Source organism: Lygodium microphyllum, chromosome 26 (assembly GCF_053477565.2).
Source record: "Lygodium microphyllum isolate KBCC chromosome 26, Lygodium_microphyllum_v1.1.10, whole genome shotgun sequence".
Classification (NCBI taxonomy): Eukaryota; Viridiplantae; Streptophyta; class Polypodiopsida; order Schizaeales; family Lygodiaceae; genus Lygodium; species Lygodium microphyllum.
Window position 1 is genome coordinate 51,306,903 of NC_141160.1, and position 19,871 is coordinate 51,326,773.

Below are 19,871 nucleotides of genomic sequence, written 5' to 3' on the forward strand. Positions count from 1 at the left end.
TTTGAAGCCCTAACAAGTGGCGCAACCACAATTTGATGACAAGAATTGAACTTGACCAATGAGGTGAGAGTTTGAAGCCCTAACAAGTGGTGCAACCACAATTTGATGTCCAATTTAGCCATTCAGTGTGTAAGGAAAACTAGGCACTTCGTGCCTAGACTCGCTCCGGTGCTTCGGGCCGGGGCAGGCACGATTTTTGCGGGACCGGGGGGGGGGGGGGGGGGGGCGGGACGCGTGGCACCCGCCCCCCACCTCTCCTTAACTAATAGTATAGATGTTGGATTGTATTGAGGGCGAGTAATGCTTTTGGCCCGATGTGTATTCGGCCGCCTCAAACCACTAGGCTATCTCCCCATTGGCAAATGTTTGCTTCATTTATAACACTTATTCTTTTATCATTTATTTTGCCACATGAGATGTGTTGTTTAGGGTTTGAACTCACATACCTAATGAATACCCCACATTCAAACTAAGCTACAACCCCATTTGCCACTACTTTCCTTCTAAAGGAGAAAATTCAAAATTATATTTTGTAAAAAGAGAAGACAATATGGTCCTATGTGCTATTAGTTACATTACGTAAAAACAATGAAGTACTTTCTTGGAGTTTTATTTTAAGAAAACTTGTTGTTTTGTGCACTTTTGAGCTTCGACTTCTTTTTTCTCAATTTTATGTTTGCTCTTTAGGAGAACATGTACTTATGTCTCCTATTATGCTCTTAGGAGTGAAAACTATTTATATTATCAAGAAGTAACATCTCAAGTGTTTAATAGCTTAGGAACTATCCTAATATAGCAAACTTTCTTTCCCTTGACCGATATGACCTCTCTCAACACCTCATAGTGACATTTTCCATGTCATCCTTCCTTACAAATCTTTATCGCCCCTCTCATGAAACATCTCAAATTGTAACCAACATGATGATGCCATCTATTAAGCATGCCCTTGTTGAGAGAAAATAATGCAATACTTGAGTCCCAAAAATCTCCACATTTGAAAGTGACAAGCTAGTGCTAATGAAAAGATTAGAAAGGAAAACCAAACTTTTAGTTTTGAGCAATATAGTAAATGGAGAGTAAATCTTAGATCAACTATCTCTACTTTGACACCCCAACAAAGGGTGAGTTTTTGCAATGGTTTTGGAACATAGACAACTCTAAAGCCACTCTATAGCATTATTGCTTCATTCACAAAGGTCTTTAACTTGCACTTATTTGCTCTCTAGCAAACTAGGGCTTAGAGGTCATCTGCGCTATTGGTTTCATAGGAAACTCTACTATGCTCTCCCTTTGCGTCCTCCTCCTCCTCCTTTTCTAGCCAAGCCATACTGCATGAATTACCACTCAGTATCGTGTTCCTAGGGCCTCTAGTTTGGCACCATGGGGAGGTGGAGCACCTCACTTGAACATCCAGAAAGTTCTCTATATCCCACCTATGGAACTATCACAAGAGCTCTCAAAAGGCACTGGAGAGCTTGCATCCTAGACACAAGCAATTGTCCTCCCAAAATTCATAAAACTTTACAGCATTGATGGCCTTTAGCTATGGGTAGATGCCATGTTTTCTTCTTATTTGTATTCTTATTGAGATTATAGAGAGAATGGTCATTACACCAAGGTTTTCTCACAATGGAGAGGAAAAACTTATAGCCTAGGGACTAAGGGAGCTATTTTTAAAAAATCTTGAGAAAATGAAAGTTGGTTGAGTTGAATTGGAAAAGAAAAGGAGGCCTATCAATCAAAGTGATGCTGACAAGTGAAATCTAGGCAAATCAAAGCCAAAACAATCCCTCAAAAAACTCACCTACATCCCGTTGGTTCTCAAAAAAAACCCTATGGGTCATTAGATGGTGATGATGAGCTTTTGGATATTGAATCTCATTTCTAATATACATCAAGCCTTAACTAAGTTAGGACTAGTCAAGAGGAAATAGGTCCTCTATGGTCTTCTTAAGAGGACAAATTCTGATGTCATATCTCTAAAAGATACTAAAACGACCAATGAGGATATTTGGCTTGATCATGACCCTAGACATAAGACCTTTTATGACTTATCTAATCGAGGTAGAATAGGGACCATCTTCATGGTTAAAGGTTCCTATATGCCCAAGTTTCTTGAGCCCTTAAAGGTATAGTGCCTAAACCTACGGCTAACTATGTCTTTTCTTAATCATAATCAATTTATCAATATAGCATTTATGGCAATGATTTGGTGAACGTGAAGTGTAGCACATTCGGAAAGGGACAAGGAGTGTTGCATGAGCTTCTGGTCCCAGATGAAGTCACTTGGAATGGACTAATTGTAGGGTATGCATAACATGGCCAAGGCAAGCAAGAGTTGAGATGTTTCGATACCATACAACATGAGGGGCATGATCCCACTACAACAATGACATTTATTTTTTGCTTGAAAGCATTTGCCAATGTAGGAGCACAATACAAGGGCTGTTCAAGTCAAGCAATTTGGAAATGCAAACTTTAATGAGCTTTAATGTGAGGTTTGTTGTCATGATGGAAGAGGGAAGCTGTCACTTTTACTCATGACCCCCCTCTCCTTCCCTCTTTTTCATTGGGCCTTTTGGTCTGCATGGCAGGTCAATGCCAAATGGGCATTGGGGTCACGCTCTGCTCCAGGTTCCTCTCTCTCTCTCTCTCTCTCTCTCTCTCTCTCTCTCTCTCTCTCTTTGATGTTTGCCATAGCCTCTTCCAATTTTCTTGACTCCTCTCTCCCAGTCATTGAGTAGCAACCTGCACCTCTTCAAATCTCCATAGCCTGTAGCAGCCTACACCTCGGTCCTCTTCCAATCACCAGTCGCCCTCTTCTAGTCACCAGCTCACTCTTGTAGTTTCCTCGACCCTCTTCCAGCCGCTAGCTCACTACTATAGCCGCCTCCGCCCTCTTCCAATCGCCAGCTCACTGCTGCAGTCGCCTCGGCCCTCTTCGAGTCGCCAGTCGCCCTCTTCTAATCGCCAGTGTTCACTACTGCAGTTGCTAGTCATCAGTGCTGCCCTCTTCCAATCACTAGTTGCCAATTGCCAATTGCCATTGCAATGCTGCTCGACACCTCTTCCAGCTTGCGTGTCAGCCCTCTTCCAACCATAGCCTGGACCAGCTTGCGCCTCCTCCAATGCACCATAGCCTGCACCTCTTCCAATTGTCCTCTCCCTGAAACGAGTAGGTGCCAACCTCCAGGCTTGTATCAGAGTCTCTCTCTCTCTCTCTCTCTCTCTCTCTCTCTCTCTCTCTCTCTCTTTGATGTTTGCCATAGCCTCTTCCAATTTTGTTGACTTCTCTCTCCCAGTCATTGAGCAGCAACCTGCGCCTCTTTGAATCTCCATAGCCTGTAGCAGCCTACACCTCGGCCCTCTTCCAATCGCCATTCGCCCTCTTCTAGTCACCAACTCACTCTTGTAGTTTCCTCAACCCTCTTCCAGCCACTAGCTCACTGCTATAGTCGTCTCCAGCCTCTTCCAGTTGCCAGCTCACTGCTGCAGTCGCCTCGGCCCTCTTGGAGTTGCCAGTCGCCCTCTTCTAATCACCAATGCTCACTACTGTAGTTGCTAGTCATTAGTGCTACCCTCTTCTAATCACTAGTTGCCAATTGCCATTGCAATGCTGCTCGACACCTCTTCCAGCTTGCGTGTCAGCCCTCTTCCAGCCATAGCCTGCACCACCCTGCACCTCCTCCAATTCACCATAGCCTGCACCTCTTCCAATTGTCCTCTCCCTGAAACGAGTAGGTGCCAACCTCCAGGCTTGTATCAGAGTCTCTCTCTCTCTCTCTCTCTTTGGTTTCTTCTTAGTCTATGCCTCAGAGGCCATGATTCTTTGCTATTTTATCTGGCAGTAATCGTTGATTGCCTCTTCTTGCACACGTGCAATTTGGCTCAGTGACTTGTCAATTTATAGAGACATCAAAGCATGCCTAGGTGATTAGTTTTTTTTGCCTTTATCCTGAGTATTTTGTATATTAGACATTTAAGTAGCTATAAACTTGTTAGTCCCCACAGAGCCAAGGTGGAAGCAAAAGCTAGCTCTCAAGTAAGTTACTCATGAATATATGTCTGCATCATGTGGGTTCAAAGTATGGTATTTTTAAAATACTATTTTTATACATTTTTTTACATATAGAAGGGTGTAATATAAAGGGGTTATTTAGAAATTGAATAGAAAAGGGTTACCTTTTATTCAGGAAAATTTCACAAATAGGGATATTTATAAATAGGCCTTGAATGCACGTGATGTAGAGGATATACATATAGTAACTTCCCCAAGAGCTAGTTGCATGTGATGGCCATGCAAAAAGGACTCATCAGTAGGCAGAGGAGGCAAGTCAAGTGTTTTCCTTGTCGATGGTTGTTTGTCCTTTTTCCACACCCTCAACTGCATTCTGGCTACTAAGTTGTGTATGCTCGAGATTTTATTGCACCATTCTTATACTTTTGATTATGTATACATTGCCAATTTGCCATTTCGCTACATGCTCAATATTCCTGGTTTGAGATACACTCAGCTATTTGATATGTAAAGATCATTATTTGTGTAGGACTATGTAGTTGAAATTTGATGCTTTTATTAATAGTACATATGAACAAACATTGACATCTTCCATTCTACACATTCTAAATCATGAATTACAAGTGCACATCTCATGTTAGGGCCATAATGTATATCTCAAAGCTAAATGTAGTTTGCGTCTTGTATATGTGATCATAATCTAGTTGAATACAAAAATTATTTTGCCTAGTTTAGATAGTTGTTAGATTTGAATATACTAGAAAAGGTAAATGACCAGACATCATGTGGATGTTCAACCATAAGCTCTTTTCAAGGATCCTAATTCCTAGGTAAGCAAAGAAGGAAAAGTATAGTCCATGTGTATGATGGCTCCAGTAAAAGTGTTATCTTCCCCATGAAATAATGGTGGTTTTGACATTTGGCTCTTGACTTTTCTTTTTTGATGATCTAGATGAATGTTAGATTATTTGCTTGTTACACTTGTTTTGTAACTTTTTCAAGGTTGCATGGAACACTTAATGATCTTTTCTTTCTACTTTTGATGGTTTCTTCCTTTTCTTCAACATGCATAAGAAATCTTAGTTAAGAGACTAGATGCCAAAGAATAAAATAGCTACACATACCAACTCCAAAGGCATTCCATGAAAGTGTGACATGTCAATGGAAGCACGAATTCAATATATCTTTATAGGATGAAGAGTTGGTTGCTTCAATGTACATATACAAAGACCATAAGTTTAATGTCTAAATCAAGTAGTTTCACAAGTGAGGATGTGCCAATCTTTAAATTGTGCATTGTGACATTGTTTAGCAAGTCCAAAGCCATATAATCATGAACCTGACCTTATCTATAAGGAAATTTTTAGCTAGAAATATCACACACACACACACACACACACACACACACACACTCTCTCTCTCTCTCTCTCTCTCTCTCTCTCTCTCTCTCTCTCTCTCTCTCTCTCTCTCTCTCTCTCTCTCTCGTGTTTTGGGTGTGACTCGCTTAGGTGGATTGTAGCTCACACTTTTTGCTTTATGTGGGCAACCAATTTCATTTAAGGTAGCAACAAATCTAAAAAAGTATTATTTGCACAAAATCGTTCTAGGCTATTCAAAGGTAAGGGATTCTTGAAACAACTTTAACTACACACAAGCATTTTGAAGCAAAGCACATCGGGATTGGATTGGGGCTTAATGCTAATGGGAGGTGTTGTTTACCATTGACATTAGGATACCTTACCACATGCCAATTGTTTTCAAGATTACCTTTAAAAAAAGATAAGAAAGTAGGTGGTATGGTGTGTGTGGTAGGAGAAGCTAGTTGATTGGCATGCGTCGTGAATTCAGTGTATACATGTCATGAGACAATCCTTTCTTGTAAAGATGTGTGCATGTATGTGTGTGTGTGTCTCATGCATGTATGTGTGTACACATCCATGTGTGTGATAGGAGATGCCGTTTGACTTGCATGCACTATCAATTTGGGCAACCAATTTCATTTAAGGTAGCAACACTTTTTGCTTTATGTGGGTGGGCAACCAATTTCATTTAAGGTAGCAACAAATCTAAAAAAGTATTATTTGCACAAATTCGTTCTAGGCTATTCAAAGGTAAGGGATTCTTGAACAACTTTAAGTACACACAAGCATTTTGAAGCAAAGCACATCGGGATTGGATTGGGGCTTAATGCTAATGGGAGGTGGTGTTTACCATTGACATTAGGATACCTTACCACATGCCAATTGTTTTCAAGATTACCTTTAAAAAAAGATAAGAAAGTAGGTGGTATGGTGTGTGTGGTAGGAGAAGCCAGTTGATTGGCATGCATCGTGAATTCGGTGTATACATGTCATGAGACAATCCTTTCTTGTAAAGATGTGTGCATGTATGTGTGTGTGTGTCTCATGCATGTATGCGTGTACACATCCATGTGTGTGATAGGAGATGTCGTTTGACTAGCATGCACTATCAATTTGGGATACGCATGTCATGAGAACTGATAAGCAATTTTCTCCCATCACTCACTATGCGAAGAAGGTGTATACTATTGGTGCGCAGATCGGACGCAGATAGCTCACGTGGTGAATCCCGGAAGGTCCCCAAGAACAAAGTACTCTACTTTTTAGCACAAAAACCAATGTAAAAGCAAGCACGACATGAGACAAGAGACAAATTGGGTTCAATCTCCCCCATGCCTTGTGTGAGCGCTTCACAAAGCATGTATTTAATGTATATTTCCAATCTTCATGCTCAAAAATAGCCCAATTACAAAAATATGACAAGCTTTAAGCTTTTGAGTTTGCTTTCTACCAAAAATAGGAAAATAAAGCTAATGGACGGTGCCCATAGTGTCTGGCACGCCCAATCTCAATGTCCAAATAGAAATAACATATCCAGGCGCATAAGCGCATACAAAATAATAATAAATAATCGATGTCTCTATAGACATAACAAAATATAGGCGTGGCGCCTATCAAAATATAGTCCAAAGATCGAAAACTCGCTAGACTCCAATGCTTTCCTCCGCCACTGCTGCTATCTCTACACATCAACTGAAGCATTCACAATCGTTAGTAAAATAACACAATTAAACCGACAAAAGTGAATACCTAGCAGTCTTCAGCTACATAAATAAATCAACTGGTTAGAAATAAATCCTAACCTTAATTTATTACGAGTGCGCACTCTAAACTCATAGACGTTTATTAATTTAATATGCATTTTGCGGAATCACCCGCTATGGAATCACCCATGTACACACTAAATTAATGAAACGCCCGAAAAGGACAGGCGTCCCCATCAACTTCTCGCACAAAGAATCCTCTTTGCGTATGAGCCCCGGTCATCTAAGTTTACGGAATCCACCGTAAAGCCTCACGGAATCCACCGTGGAATATGCCTCCTGGCATCATACCCCCGGGGTGGGATAGCAATTGACCTCAATTGCTATTAGCTCAATGTGGAGCTAACAGAGTGGGGAAAGCATTTAGGTCTCTAGCGTGCATCCATTGTGCTTCCTCTCCAGGATGGTTCTTAAATTTTACTAGATATCTAGAATACCTTCGGCCAGTTCTAGTGGTCATGTAGTCAGTGTCTATAATGGCTTCTGGTTCAAGTATTTCAGTCTCTTCTTCTAGTAAAGGTGGGTTTTCATAGACAGGGTGGATAGGTAATTGTCCTCTAAATGGTCTCAATAAACTAATATGAAATGTATTATGAATTTTCCAATGGGATGGCAGTTCTAACTTGAATGCATTGTCATTAATCTTATGAATGATTCTAAATGGTCCGTAGAATCTAGGGGCTAATTTGACAATTGGATGTCTATCTACACTTTGCAGTCTACGCTTTTCTATTCTAAGCCAAACATAATCATCAACTTTGAAATTCATGGCTTGTCTTTTCTTGTTGGCTTGTTTGGTATATGATTGTTGGGCTTTAGCAATCATATCCTTTACTTCATCAAAAATAGTGTTATGCATAACAGCAATGTCATCGGCAGTCTGTATTCTATTAGACAAAGATGCAACAGGGGTAGATAATCTATATCCATAAATAACTTCAAAAGGTGCTTTCTTTGTAGATGTGTGCGGTGTATTATTGTAAGCAAACTGTAATAAATGTAAATGAGTATCCCATGTCTGAGGTTTAGAGATAGTGTATGCACGTAAAAGATCTAGAATAGTGCTATTTGTGGCTTCTGTTTGTCCATTTGTTTCTGGATGAAATGCAGATGAAAAATCAATCTTTGTGCCTAGATTTGCAAACAGTGTAATCCAAAAATTATTACAAAATCTAGAATCTCTATCTGAAATAATCACTTTCGGCAATCCATGGTTAGTAAAAACAGTTTTCAAAAATAACTGTGCTGCTTGTGATGCTGTTAAAGTTTTCTTACATGCAATGAAATATGCTTGCTTACTAAATCTATCTACAATTGTCCAAATCATGTCATGGTTAGATTTAGTATTTGGTAAACCAGTAATGAAATCCATAGAAATATGTTCCCAAGGTTTAGATGGAATAGATAAAGGCATTAATAATCCATACTGTTTACCATGATGTCTCTTTATTCTTTGACAAATCAAACATTCAGAAACAAAATTAGATACATCTTCATCCATATGCGGCCAATAAAAATCTTCAGTTAACATGCGTAATGTAGAGATGATACCTCTATGACCTTGATATGGGGGACAATGAATTTCATTCAAAACAAAAGATCGGAATGGAATAGTAACACACAGTCTCTTTTCAAAGAACATGAATCCATCATTATATGACAATGAATCAACAGGAATGAAATTATTTTGAACTAATTTTTGCCAATCAGAATGAAAAGTAATATCCTGGTGATATGTGTCTTTCATAGCAATCAAAGAATCAAAAGATATGATAGAAATGTTATGAATTGCAGGTCTTCTACTCAATGCATCAGCAACTACATTTTCTTTTCCAGGTTGGTATTGAATGATAGGATGGAAACTTTGAATGAATGAAGCCCATTTGATATGGCGGTCAGAAATTTGGGGTTGGCTAAGTAGATGTCTAATGCTTTGCTGGTCGGTCTTTATCATGAATTCTGAACCCATTAAATAATGCTTCCATTGTTTTAATGCTTGTACAACTGCTAAGAGTTCCTTGTCATAAGTGGAATATTTAAGCTCAGAGGGTTTCAGCTTAGAACTAGAATATGCTATTGGATGGTTGTCTTGCATTAATACGGCTCCTATTCCTGATCCGCTAGCATCAGTCACAACTAAAAAGAATGGTCGGTTAAAGTCAGGCAATTGTAGAACAGGGGCATTGGTCAATGCACGTTTGAGTAAATCAAAGGATTTCTGCTGATTTTCAGTCCATTGATAAACAATGCCTTTCTTAAGAAGTTTGGTCAATGGTAAAGCAAGTAATGAGAAATTACGTACAAACTTCCTATAGAAACTAGCAAGACCAAGGAATGAGCGTAGTTCATGTACATTTTTAGGAATAGGCCAATGCAATATTGCATCAATTTTCTTAGGATCAACTTTAATTCCTTCTTTTGATACAATATGACCTAGATATTCTATTTCTGTCTTAAAGAATTCACTCTTGTCAGGATTTGCAAACAATTGATTTTCTTTCAGTAATTGAAAAACTAATGATAAATGCTCATAATGCTCTTTTTCACTTTGACTGAACACTAAAATATCATCAAAGAAAACAATCACACAATATTGATATTTTAGAAAAATACGGTTCATCATTCTACTGAAAGTAGCAGGTGCATTAGTTAATCCGAATGGCATGACTAAGAATTCGTAATGGCCAAATTGTGTCCTGAATGCAGTCTTAAATATGTCGGATCTATCTAACCTCACCTGATGATATCCAGATTTAAGGTCAATTTTACTAAATATAGAAGATCCTTGCAGTTTGTCCATAAGGTCATCAACTCTAGGTATAGGATACCTATTCTTAACAGTGATCTTGTTTAATGCTCGGTAGTCAATACACATCCGATAAGTATTATTCTTTTTCTTGACTAAGAGCACAGGTGCACCGAATGGGGAACTGCTAGGTCGAATTAAACCTCTATTTAGTAATTCTTCTACTTGACTCTGGATTTCTTTTTGCTCTATTTGATTGTGCCTATATGGGGCTTTGCAAGGTGGTTGTGTGCCAGGTATTAGGTCAATCTTATGGTCTTCTGGACGTGATGGAGGTAAACCTGGTGGTAGGTCTTCTACAAAACAGTCCTTAAAATATGCAAGAAATTCCTTATGCCTAGGGTGCATATGAGTTTCTTTTGCGTGCAATTCATTCACCCAAATGAGATATGATTTAGTATTCTTGCGTAATGCACGTTTTGCTTGAGTATGCGAAAGCAGTGGAAACATATGAGATGCATGCATACCAAATAATGTAATAGATTTTCCTTGAAAATTTATATTCATTGTGTGTGTGGAATAATCTATATTGGGATTATGTTGGTGTCTCCATGGCATTCCTAGAATAATGTCGCTTGACTGTAATGGGACAACTAAGAAATTTCTTCTTTCAATATATGGATCAATTTGAATTTCTAAATTTTGAACTTCTTGTGTGCCATTGTACCTAGTGCCTAAAAATGCAGCTTTTATGCGATAGTGCGTAGGTACTGTATGCAATTTCAATTCCTTTACCAATTTTGCTGAAATAAAGTCATGGGTACTACCGTCATCATGCAATATAGTTCTTTCTTTTCCATGCACCATACATTTCATAGTCAACAATGAATGTGAGGTAGGCATACCTGGTAAAGTGTCGGAAGTAGTAGTAGGATCATCTTCTTCTTCAGTGAAATCCGGCATATCCTCATGGTCTTCTTCGTCCATAGCTCCAAGGTAGTTGATATGTGCTGATGGCTTCTTTGAATGACAATTTGCTGCGAGATGGCCTGGCTGGTGACACTTGTAGCATACGATGGGCTTGGCTTTGGTCACATTATTTGCAATGGCTAGGAGTCTGGGTATATTTGGATTTGCTTGTGGAATAGGTTTAGAATTTGGATTGGCAGTGGATGGTAATGCAGGTGGTTTAGGCCAATTCTTGCGGAAAGATGGTGATGAAAAACGACCTGGATTAAACCTTCTGAAATTGGAATTGAATTGTTTAGATCCATAATTACCGTTTGCTTGGAATGGTTGTGGTCGTCGTTCTCTTCCGCGTAACTTATCTTCAGTGTCGTGAGCTAAGGAGATGGCGTCTTCAAGGGTAGCAGGCTTGAACATATTCACCTCAGCGTAGTAATGTCCAAGAAGTCCAGACATGTACTTCCGCTTATGTGTCGTCTCTGGTACGTCTTCAAGCATGCATAGCTGTAGGAGTGCATTCCAAAAACGCTCTGTATACTGTGGAATAGGCTCACGATCGCGCTGTTGAAGTAAATCCCATTGCTTGATAGCCTTCTCATGAAATTGCGGTGGTAGAAAATTTTGCATGAACTTCTTCTTGAAATCTTCCCATGTAGCAGGACATTCTATGCTCTTGCGGACTACAGTCCACCAAAGCGATGCTCTGTCTATCAGATGATTAGTAACACACTTGATTTTATATTTCTCAGGATAAGTTTCCTCATGGAAATAGTCATCAAACTGGCTAATGAATGATAAAACAGTCTTTCCTTCTCTTATGCCATTGAAAGTGCGAAACTTGAAACTTCGTTTACTTATCTTGGATTCCTTGCGAATGGTTTGTGCTTCAAGAGTGGCGTCGATGGTACGGCGAATCAAATCTTCAGCTTGAGGTTCTTCTTTATCAGTGGACGCTCCTTGTAGCTTTGTCAATTGCGCTTGCAAGGCTTGCCTAGCTCTTCGCTCTTCTTCCAATTGGAACATGATAAGATCCAGCTTTTGCTCCATAGTAGGCTCGGGTAGATCTTCTTCAGCCATAGGATCATCCATATGTGGGGTAGTCATCCTGTAAAACTCAACAAACCTTACTCACTCAAAATCAGTTAGCGGGATGAGCGTAGCTCAAATTTGGGGTTACAAGGCTATGTATTTTTGGGTATTTTCTTCTTCAATTTTTAGAAATTCTGCAATATTTCTGTCTCCGTTTGCTGAAAGTACTTCAACGAACTTGTAGATAGGTAGAACAGCCTGCTGCGAACAACTTTCCAGTTCTGAGTTTTTGCAAACGAACAAGTCTTCTATGAGTTTCGAGCGTTAGTCAGTTCTGATTTAGTCTGACTTGCAGAGTTGCAGACTTAGCAGACTTGCAGAGTTGTTGACTTGCTGGACTTAGCCGATTTGCAGAACTTGCAGGACTTGATTCCAAGTGACTTACTGAACTTGTCTTCTGTAGTGCGAGACCCGGAGTTTGCAGACTTATTTGCCTTCACTGACTTGCAGAGTATGGAGGGACTTAAGCTTAATGAGTTAAGCTTAAGCTTAATAAGCTTAAGAAGAGGAACAGGCCGCCGTTTTTTCAATCGTGGGGGGGGGGCCGTTTTTTGACAGCGCGGAAATTTCGGGACCCTCCTCTTGCCAAACGATTTGACGTTTTGATGATTGGAAGCTTAATAAGCTTCTTAAGCTTTATGATTAGGCTTTTGATTAATAGGATTAAGAGTTTTTCTCACAGTTTCTTCACGACTTGTATATGAGGATGTAGGAGTGGTCCTCCGCCGACAGAGATTGGTCCTTCGCGATCTGAGAGTGGAAACAGGGGTTCTTGATCGCCAGAAGTCTGCCTGTATTGTCGGTTCACGACGAGATTGACTGTAGAGGCCGTTTGTTCCTGGAGCTCCGCCTTCGCTCGAGATTGGTAGCGATTGGAAGCCCTTGATCTCTGCTCCGCTCTGATACCACTGGTGCGCAGATCGGACGCAGATAGCTCACGTGGTGAATCCCGGAAGGTCCCCAAGAACAAAGTACTCTACTTTTTAGCACAAAAACCAATGTAAAAGCAAGCACGACATGAGACAAGAGACAAATTGGGTTCAATCTCCCCCATGCCTTGTGTGAGCGCTTCACAAAGCATGTATTTAATGTATATTTCCAATCTTCATGCTCAAAAATAGCCCAATTACAAAAATATGACAAGCTTTAAGCTTTTGAGTTTGCTTTCTACCAAAAATAGGAAAATAAAGCTAATGGACGGTGCCCATAGTGTCTGGCACGCCCAATCTCAATGTCCAAATAGAAATAACATATCGAGGCGCATAAGCGCATACAAAATAATAATAAATAATCGATGTCTCTATAGACATAACAAAATATAGGCGTGGCGCCTATCAAAATATAGTCCAAAGATCGAAAACTCGCTAGACTCCAATGCTTTCCTCCGCCACTGCTGCTATCTCTACACATCAACTGAAGCATTCACAATCGTTAGTAAAATAACACAATTAAACCGACAAAAGTGAATACCTAGCAGTCTTCAGCTACATAAATAAATCAACTGGTTAGAAATAAATCCTAACCTTAATTTATTACGAGTGCGCACTCTAAACTCATAGACGTTTATTAATTTAATATGCATTTTGCGGAATCACCCGCTATGGAATCACCCATGTACACACTAAATTAATGAAACGCCCGAAAAGGACAAGCGTCCCCATCAACTTCTCGCACAAAGAATCCTCTTTGCGTATGAGCCCCGGTCATCTAAGTTTACGGAATCCACCGTAAAACCTCACGGAATCCACCGTGGAATATGCCTCCTGGCATCAACTATTCACATGCACATGTATGGCAAGGGATCATTGAAAGGGGCAGTTCTTGCATGTGAAGGGAGATGAAGCTCGGGTGGTGAATGCTTGTCGGGCATGGTACAAGATCACTTCCAAGGCGACTTAGGGTTGGAGATGGATGATTGGAGATGGGTTGAGCATTAATGGTGGACTGTTCTACTGTCATGAATTTGGTTTTAGAAACCTGCAACCATAAAAAAATTGGATAATTCTATTTTATAAAGAAAAAATGCAATCGATGCCTCAAATCAAACCTGTCCTTGTTTCTGAGTCGGGCTGCCTTCAAACGATCAACTGCAACATGCACATCTTCTGCTCTTCTCTCTAGTTGACCAATCCGAAGAGCTAGAAGCTCCTCTCTTGATAAATTCTCATGCCATGGAAGAGCACTCCACGTGAGAGCACAGATTTCAGTAGGCATGACAGGTTTTTGCCCATACATCAACTCTGCAGGCATATATCCAGTAGTCACACTATGTGTAGAGCGGTCTGCTCACAATGCAAAAGGTAGTAATCTCGGCCAATCTCCAATCCGACCTCTACAAGCTTTTGCCAATGCCTTAACTATCGGCGGATGTCCTCTTTCACTCTTGCCATTCCCCTCTAGATTATAGGCAGTAGTAAGAGCCAACTTAATCCCAAGCCGTGAGAAAAATTCTCTAGCTTCATCTGCATCTAGCTCTCCACGATCAGTAGTAATCTTGCCTATACATCCATACCTGCAAAATATTTCTTCCAACAAGAATTTACATACTGTAGTGGTGGTCTTCATCCGCAAAGATCTGCCTTCAACATAGTTTGTAAGATCCTCCCTGGCCAAGACAAGATATCTCATCTGCCAAAGTCCCACTAGCAAAGTAACCAAGTCAACTACCCATTTATAATGCATACATAGCAGATAGGTCAGATGCAACTCATCACGATGCCGCACTAAAGAGTAAAGCTGACTGTCCCTACAAGTCTCCACAAAGTGGAAAACATCTTTATACATCCCTTTCCACCAGTATCTTTCTTTGTATTTCTCATAGGTAGCCCACACATCTCTATGTCCAGCCCAAGAACTCTCATGAAACTCTCGCATAATCTGTATCTACATCACTGCCTCACAAACTACTCTCAAGGGTAGGCCGCCTCTCTTCTTTGGGTGCTTCCAAAGAAAACCATCTTTCAAGAAATACCCATAAGCCTTTCTTCTGATTTTCTTGAATACATCATCTGTCCAATCATCTCTTCGAGTCAATGAACTCAGATACTGACCAATTTGCAGCCACTCGTCAACATAGAGTTCTTTAGTAAAGGCTTCAACAGTAGATACATGACAGTCATGAACAAGGACAGAAGCTGCAAACTCTGTCTCATCATCTTCTGCAAGCATTGCCTCCTCATCCTCATATCTCGCTCTAGAGAGCATGTCAGCAACTAGATTATCTTTTCCTGCTATGTGTCGAAATTCTGGATTCAATGATTTGATGTAAGCAATCCACCGAAGCATCGCTATATCTGGAGTGGAACAGCTAGTAATCATGCCAAGCAAAGGCAAGCAATATGTTTCCACAACAACTGAAGCACCAATAAAATACCCTTTATCGCACTTTAGTGCAGTGACTACTCCCCACAACTCTCTTTTAATCTGCGGATATCGTCTCTGCCGCTCATTAAGAACTTTATCCCTAAAGCAGATTGCATATCTGTTTCCATCAACATCATCCTGTCCCATTGCCCATCCTATGCCAATAGGGCTGGTATCAACTATCAACATGATTGGCCGTCCACACTGATAATCCACCTTGCGAAGAGTAGGAGCTGACTGCAACAGCTTCTTGAGTTTACGCATGGCTTTCGAATGCTTCTCATCCCAATGAAACTTCTGCCCCTTTCGAAGCAGCTGATAGAGAACATCTGCGATGTGAGCAAAACGAGGAATCCAAATCATGTAAAATGCACAAGCTCCCACAAATCTCAGCACTTCTGAAGTAGTCAAGAAATACTCTGCAATCCTGCTTATGGCATCCACCTTTGCAGGTGAAGGCTTCCTGCCATAATAACCAACCATATGCCCAACTATGATAACTTCATTAACACCAAAGACAGATTTGAGCCCTGAAAGAGTCAAATTCACCTCCTCTAATCGTGTCAATATTTGCTCACAAGCAACCAAGTGTTCAGCCACAAACTGTCTACATCCTCTCAAATCAAGACTCTCATTCTTTTCTTCTTCTGCACAACCCTTAATAGGCACATCATCTAGGAAAGGCATGGTATACTGTGGAATATAGTCTCGCAGAACTTTATGCATAGCATTCATCATATGAGCAACTGAGTTAGTGGCACCTTGAGGCAAGGTACACATCCTCACAAGACCAATAGGTGTCCGCATAGTAGTAATATCCCTACTTTCCAAGGCAAGCTGAAACTGGTCATAACCAGAATACAAGTCACTTAGGGAATAGATGGCTCTTCCTGCAAAAGCCTCAGCAAACTCATCCACAACTGGACCTATTCCCACATTCCTGATTGTCACTCTATTCATGGGCTGCATATCTTGAATAAATCTCAAGGTTCCATTGTTCTTTGGTACAGTAAACCACCTGTTAGAATAGGGCGCAGAGGAGGGTTCTAAAATCCCCATCTTAATCTTCTCATTCAGCAACTCTATTAGCTTTGGCAAGTGTGCTCTAGGCACAGGTATAGGATATATATTCCATGGCACATGAGGAACAGTGAAGATGACCATAGGCGCAACCAATTCGGGACTAATGCAGCCAATTTCATGAGGAAAGAAAGCAAATGCCTTACCATGTCGTCCAAGCATCTCTCTAAAACATTTTTTTTCCACTGGAAGCAAAAAATCATCATTTCCAATCTTCAATTCTGCAAGAGTTTCAGCTGTAAATTTATGTCCAATATTTGCAGGATCTCTCAACATAGGATGCTTCATAGCTTTTTCTATCTGCTCATCACTATCAGGAGGAAGCGGCCCTGCAACCGGTTTAACCTTCTTATCAACTGTTTTATACTTCGTGTCAACCTTGGCATCAGTCAGGCACTCTTTACTTTGCTGCAATTTCTGCAATTTTTCAGCAACTCTCAACTCTGTTGGCTGAAAGATTTCAGCCCTTTGCTCTATGGACTGCATGGGTGCAGCCTGAAACTCTGTATGCTGAAATTTTTCAGCAATAAACTCTATTAGCTGAATGGTTTCAGCCCTCTGCTCTATGGACTGCCATGATGCAGCCTCATACTCTATATGCTGAATTTTTCCAGTATTTAACTCTGCTGGCTGAAAGGTTTCAGCCCTCTACAACTCTGAAAGCTGATCAAGATCAGCCATAGATTCAATTTGCTGAGTTTTCTCAGCCTCTAACTCTGTTTTCAGCATAAAATCGGAAATTTCCTGATACATATCCAAGGTTTGCACATGTATAATCCTTGAACCCTTACATACATCAGTTTTCAGCATATTTCCCATCTCAGACAATGTATTTGCATAAGACATTCCTTCATACAGCCCATCCACATGCTCTTTTGCTTGCAAAATACCTGCAGTCTTCAACTCTTTCTTCTTACGACCAATGTACTGCCTAGCAGCTCTAGACAAATCTGAAATTTTCTGATAACTCACTGAACTATTTGAAGAAAAACCAACAAAATTAGTGGAGAAAGACTGGCTACCAGGAGGCGAGATCTCCTCTTTTCTCCGCTCCGTACCACTGGCGTCTCACAAGACAGCGGTACCTAATGAAAATCCAACTCCTTCGCAGGTAGTGGTGCCTCACGCAAGGAGTCCCTGTTTCTCGGATGATTTACTCCAACAGTCATAAACTGAACAGCTCGCATACCATCCTTACTGCGTATCGTGCATAGGCTGGAGCCATCATCCATCACTTTCGTCTCCATTCTTGCTTCTGTAATGAAAGGCTGTCCAAGAATAATCGGATAAGAGCAAGAATCATGAACAAAGCAATGATAATCCTCTTCAACATTACCAATAGAAATTCTGATGCTCGGATAAGCAGCATACATATCACAAGAAGTATTATTGGCTGCTCTCATGTGCCAGCCATCCTTTGCATCCATAGGCCACTTGCCACTCTCATAAACACCTCGAGCAATAAGATTAATCTCAGAACCATGATCAACTAAAGCGACCAAAGGAATCTATTTCTCTCCAATCCTTACCACCGTCTCAGTGGTTGCTCTAGCCCAATGACTGCATGAAAAATGGCTGCGAGGAATGAGGATAGGGGTATCATCATCCTCATACTGCATAGGCTGAACTATTTTCTCCAACTGCGGATTGACAGAAGCATTCTCAACCATCACTGCATCATCATGCTCTTCCCCAAGAGCTCCATGCCATAACCGCTGTAAAGCAGGTCCTTCCATTGCATGTCATTTCCTCTACAAAAGATCCTGCATCTAATCCTGTATTTCTCTTCTAGCAATCCCAAGAGCTTCTCCAACAGTAAAAGTGACTTCACTATTTAAAATTCTTTCATGAAAATTCTTACTCATATCCGTCTGCATATCAAGGTCTGACAAGAGCTTGAATCGTGGCTCCTTTCTTGGTTGTCTCTTTTCTTTCATCTGTTTATCTCCCATAGGTTGTTCAGGACCTGATTGTGCTGGAGAACTCGTCATAGGTGGAGCTGTAATAGGTGGTGAAACAAAGTCACCCCCTCTAGTCTTTTTGGAGGTGCTAAGACCCTCCTCATCTCTTCTTCTCTTTTCCTCAACCATGGCATCTAAACCTTGTGTTTTCACCATATAAGCAAAAATAGAATACCTGTCAATAGGAGAATCGCATCCCGTTTCTCCTCGGATGCTAGAGCCCACACAAGTCATAGTGGATGTCTGAACTTTCCCTCTTCTCGCTATCTCCAAGGCAGAGGACCATAAAGCAGAGTCTCCATCTGATTTCTGCTCAAGCTGGGCTCCATAAGCTGAAGCATCTCCTCTAACACTCACATAAGCTGATCGCGCAGCCATATCATCAACAAGCTTCCTCATGCCTCCCTTACCAAAGTTCGTGTCAAGAGGAGCACCAGTCTCTGTCAGCCATATCTTTCCATCTTGTCCCCAAAACACTACGTTCTTCTTACGCGCTTCCTAAAAAGCATCACAATCTCTGCAGTGTTGGTGCTCTGTACTATCGCACCAAATACATCGTCTCCCTTTTCTTTGGCCAGCTAGAAAAGCAGTCATTGGAGCAGATGCTACAGCAGGCACTGATATAAGTTGCTCTTTTAACTTCCCAACTTCAGCTTTGACTGCCTCTATCGTCAAATCTGCCAAGCCTTTAATAACATCATCTACGGATAAGGGCACTGGAGCAGCAAGAACTGGTGGATTTACAACAGGAGGAGTAGGCTTAGGCATAGAACTTGCAGCAGGGGAAGAAGTAGAGGTCTCCAAGGATTTTTCAGAAGCAGATCCTATATTACGATGCAATCGTACCCTCCTGCGCTGCTTCTTAACAAGCGCATTCACAACATCAATGACATGTCTCCACTCGGTCTTTAAACCTGAATCAGTAGCTTGATCTTCCAAAAGATCATCCAACTTTTCCTGTAAATCAGCATCAGCAGCTTGTAAAAATAATTCCACTTTCTGCATCTCCAAAGCTTGCTGCTCAATTCCATCCAACTGATCATAGCGGCTCTCAAACTCCCGCAGAAGGGCGGTAACTGAAAGTCCTTTATTAGGCATAGAAACCCATGCTAAGAAATTCCTGTGGTTCATAAGACCTGTATCCTCCAAGAAATATTCATCTTTTAATGCCTTCTTAAACTCTGTCCAACCAGCATGTGTTCCTTGAATTTCTGAAATTCGGACTTTAAGCACGCGAACCATGATCTGCAAGAAGTAGCGGCTCCAAACATCTTGAGAAACCCCAAAAAAATTCATCTTTTCTTCATACAAATGCAGGTAAGTTGAAACTTGTTGGCTGTTGAACTACTTCATCTCCTGTTGGACAGCTTTCAAGGCATCCATGGCATCACTATCGCGTTTCGCGTGTGCTTGCTGCTGCATATAGGTTGTAAATGACTGAAACAGATGCTTCATGACATTCTCATCTGTCATCTCTTCTTGCGAGTCTCCCATCTTGCTGAAAATTGACGCAGCGCTTTCACG